The sequence below is a fragment of the Cibotium barometz genome, chromosome 6, assembly GCF_041138505.1.
Source record: "Cibotium barometz isolate CiBa-2024 chromosome 6, ASM4113850v1, whole genome shotgun sequence".
NCBI lineage: Eukaryota > Viridiplantae > Streptophyta > Polypodiopsida > Cyatheales > Cibotiaceae > Cibotium > Cibotium barometz.
This window is the reverse complement of record NC_141051.1, coordinates 42888916-42893309: the sequence shown is the minus strand read 5'-3', so window position 1 is coordinate 42893309 and position 4394 is coordinate 42888916. Positions and strand designations below refer to the sequence as shown.

At 41.3% G+C, this 4394-nt stretch overlaps 1 long non-coding RNA gene across 1 annotated transcript; it reads left to right on the top strand.

Moving 5' to 3' along the window:
* The first annotated feature begins 314 nt into the window (after positions 1 to 314).
* LOC147637774 (uncharacterized) lies at positions 315 to 1102 on the top strand. Its single transcript, XR_015265995.1, has 3 exons — positions 315 to 445; positions 537 to 881; positions 966 to 1102. It is a non-coding gene; the product is annotated as an uncharacterized LOC147637774 (long non-coding RNA).
* The last annotated feature ends 3292 nt before the right edge of the window (positions 1103 to 4394 follow it).

The following is a 4394-nucleotide window of genomic DNA, read 5'->3' as shown; positions in this document are numbered from 1 at the left end:
GAGAATACTTTTGGCGTGCTGTTTTGTCACTTCCTTGGCATGCAGCAGGGACCCATATTGCGACAGAAGAGAAACTGAACATGATTGGGGCTGCACAAGTTAGGGATGAAGATAAGGCATTCTTAGTTCGAATGTTGGATAATTCACAAGCTAGCATTCGAGAGATAGAGTACTTGCCTAAAGACAAAGCAAAAGCTAGAGAGTGGCTACATTCATTTGTGTTCTGGCTACAAATAAGTTCTTATGGCTCCAAGCTTCTGGAGGAGATTGAAAATTGTGATAGAATCTCCTTACCTTCCATTAATTCCTTTATAAACTATGTCGTCTTTCATCGACGAAAGTATTTCAAAAAAGCTTTCAGAGTTCATCAGGGGGATATAAAATTTAGCAATGATATGGACACACAAAAAGGGCTACGCTCTGCAACACATCGAGTTGTTTATAGGTAAAAAAAAAACTTGGTCAATTTTATTTCTTCTCCTTATGCTTCTTATATAGCCTATTGACTTTAGTTTTCCTTTCCATTTGGAATTTAGATGGCTGCTGAAAGAGGTGGATAGTGGTGTAGTACAGGCCATACCACCTCTTGTGTTGTTATGGATTTGCGAGGATACTCCACGATATATATATGCGGATCTGCACCTTGGGAGAGTAAGTGTTTTCTGTAATCATGGTCATGATGATAAAATGTATGTATGATGATAAAACGTATGTTATCTATTTTTGAAATGCATGGTTAGCCTCTATCAAGTGTTGAAAAGACAAGATGCCCCTGGTGGCTAGACATGGAGAGGTTTGTTGTGCCAGATGAAGAAATTCAATTACATGATCAACACTTAGCTATATTGGCTAAGATGACCATAGTGGAGGGTTCTGATGAGGTAACCATAAGTTGTCTCTGATTTTTGCACGATGATAAAGTTTTTTGATGAGGTAATTTATAACCATAAGTTGTCTTTGTGCAGAGTATACCATTGACTGCAGTACGTGGCTGCTCTACGAGCTCTCATGCCACATCTATAGCCTCTACATCTAGAATGCACCCTCTACCAGTTAACCTAGGGAGGGATATAGTGAGTCAAGCATTGGATGCAAATAGGAGACAAAGAGAAGTACATCAAACAACAAGTACTTCGGGCAATGTACATGTAGCCTCATCTATGATCCAACCAGCACCTTTGAAAGGTGATATCATGCCGTTAACAGTAGTGTATGTTTATTGGGGTGATAAATATTTTTCTCTTACCAATCAATCTTCTTCTGTGTTTCTTCTTGCATTGTGGGAATTCGCAGGCATGGTATATGCATTCAATACCTCCATCGAGGACCTTGCAAGGGACTGTAAGAACATAGAAGGGCCATCCCCTCTATTCAAACATGTTTTGGAAGCCATGAATGTGCTTTGTAATAAAGGAAAAGTCCATGGGAAAAGGACTGACTATTGTGTGGAGATGGTGTTTGTAGACTTCCCCTCAAACCTCGTTGTTGAGGGTTGTTTGGGACACAGAGTGCCACCTTGGAATGTGGTTAGCGAAAGTCTATATGAGGCAACTTTTCAATTTGTAGACTTTTGTCTTAATGATCATGGCTTCATAACATGCCTTTATACAATGGAAGAAGGAGTGAAGATAGAGCATGAGGCAACATCTAGAGGATTTGTGGTCTTTCATCGACAAGTGGTCAAATGCACTCCACCAGTGGGAAAGAAGATGGGACAACTTGTAACAAAGGTAGCTGCACACTTCTCTTCTACAAAAATTCTTATGTCTATGTCTATTTCAACTTATAGCCTAAGGAATTCACTACTATTTGAATGGATTTCATTACAGGTTGCATGTCTTATTCTATCTGTTTTTGTACGCTCAAGTACACCAAGGCAGTATTTACGGATGTATGGAGATAAGGTGGAAGAGCAAAATCTTGGGAGTGAATTAGATCTGGAACAAGACCTCATTCAAGATATGTAAGGGATCGACTCTGGATCTGTGATTAAAAACAATGTCTATGTATTTAGGGTTTAGGTTTTTGGGTCTCTCATCTCTGTGTTTATGTAGTGTTCCTGAAGAGGATATGGTAAAACGAAAGGGAAAGCCTTGGAGAGGTGGTTGTTGCTTGCAAATGAGGATCAATACCAGGATGCAACAAAAACGATACTTAGGGCTCTTGAAAAGAGTTCTACTTTGTAGATGAATGTGGGAGAGGGTTTGGTAATAATCCCACATGGGGACTTATGGGAGTCCTAGAATTTTTGTATAAAAGGTGGCTCATTTGAGAGCTTTACACACTTTGGGCTTAGTTCATGCAAGAGCTCCTTTGAGAGACCTACTCTCCCTCTTCTCCATAGAGGTGAAGACTCTTCTCTCACCCCATCTACATCATTGTATGAGGTAAATCTCTTCATTGAATCATTAGCAATGTCATGAGTCTTTCTCATCCTCTTCTCTAATCATTTTTCTCTTATGCATGCTTTTAGTATTTCATTTTTGAGTACATGGATTGATTTGAAGCTTTCATGGAAGCTTGATGCTTGAATGTGTGCATGCTTGTAGGAAGATAGGAGTGGAGTGAGGTCTTTCTCTTTGCTTGAGTGCATAGTGATTGTATTCCTCTTGCTTGTATTTATGAATGAATGGGTGTGTAGGAATGAGGACAAGTTGAGCTTGTGTGTATGCTTAGTCTAGTGTCAAGTGATGGTAGCCATGAGCATTCTCTCCTTTTGTGGATAAGCTCTTGTGCACCGGTACGGGTCGAATCCCTAGCTCCGAAAGGGATGCAAATCCCATTGGATTGAGCTATACTTGGATCGTACTCCTCTTGCTACAAGAGAGAGAGTTTTCCGTCTCTCCATTGGCGCCGCTGCCGGGGAGAAGACTCAAAACCGGTTGAGAAGCTTGCATTACTACCACTATTTCTTTTTATTTTGAGGTTTAGGGCATTGAGTGTGTGATCTCAAGGGCGCCTTGTGTGTTTTTATTTTTTTTATGAGAAGCAAGAAAAAAATTTAAACCCCATTGCGGTAGAGAAATCCCGCCATTATTCAGATTTAAGTACTTTCAGTTTTTTCATCTTTGACGAGGTTTGCGAGAAGTTGGTAGGAAGTAGTGAAACGGCTGTTTTTCCTTTATCGTTTTGTGTTTTGTAGTTTTGTGGGGAGTCTTCACAGCAAAGAGAGAAAAAAAATAAATAAATAGACATATATACATATATATATATCTATTTATTTATTTATATCTATATGTGTGCGGCTGTTGGAAAGCCTGCTGAAAGGAGCGGGGCGTCGGCTTATGTGGCCGCAGCTGCAGAAGGCGGCCACCAGCGTGGCATAAGCGAGCGAAGCAAAGAAAACTCTATATATATATATATATATATATATATATATAGAGTTATACGCTAAGGCTTTTGAAGGGCCGGCACAAAGCGTCTGAGCGAAGGTGGTAGGCAAAAGGCTGTGTGGGAGGCGTGAAGGAGTGCCTCCTGGCTGTGAACGTGGAAAAAAAAAAAGAAGCTGAAGGCAAGACGATACCTTCCGCTGCTCCTGCTGTTGGCTAGCGAAGCAGCAAGCGGACGGGTGAAGGTGGCGAAGGCCGCGGTGGTAAAGAAGGCGGCTGCAAGCTGGGCGAGGAGGTGTAGGCGTTGAAGGGGTTGTTGGCCGTCTCTACCCCACCCACAGCAAAGAAGGCGAGAAGCGTTGAAAGGCCGGCTTGAAGGCGCTGCTGCAGTGGAAGGCTGCTCTGCAGGCGAAAGAGAAAGGCAAGCAGTGGAAGGCTGCTCTGCAGGCGAAAGAAGACGGCCAGCACTGTGGAAGTAGGCGGCAAACAGCGTGCGGAAGGTGTGGGAGGTGGAAGAAGCGGAGTTGACTGTAAGCGAAGGCCTGTAGACGGAGGCGACGGAGTGGCAGTCGGTGTCGGCAAGCTTGGAGGCGGCAGCTGCTGGGCAGCCGGCAGAAGCAAAAGAAGCCAGAGGGCGGCAGCAGCAGAAAAAAGCCAGCGAAGGAGGCCATTGAAGGCTGGCAGCAGTGAAGAGGAAGGCTGGGAGCACGTGAAGAACCGGCGAGCGGTGCGGCGACAAATCCGGGCGGCGAGCGCGGAGCGAGACGATAAGGTTAGTGGATTTTTTCATTTTTTTCATTTTTTTATTTTTTTAAATTAATTTTTATGTTTTTTTATTTTTAAATAAAAAAAACAAACAAAAAATAATAATATTTCTTATTTTTTTTTAAAAAAAAAGAAAAAAAAGAGAAAAGAGATTAAAAAAGAAAAGGAAAAAGAAAGAAGAAAAAATTTAAATTTAAAAAGAAAAAAGAGATTTTGAAAAAAGAAAAAAAAAATAGTGGAAAATCTTTAAAAAAAAAAAAAAGAGAGAAGAAAGAAAGAAAAAAATTAAAAAAAAAAATT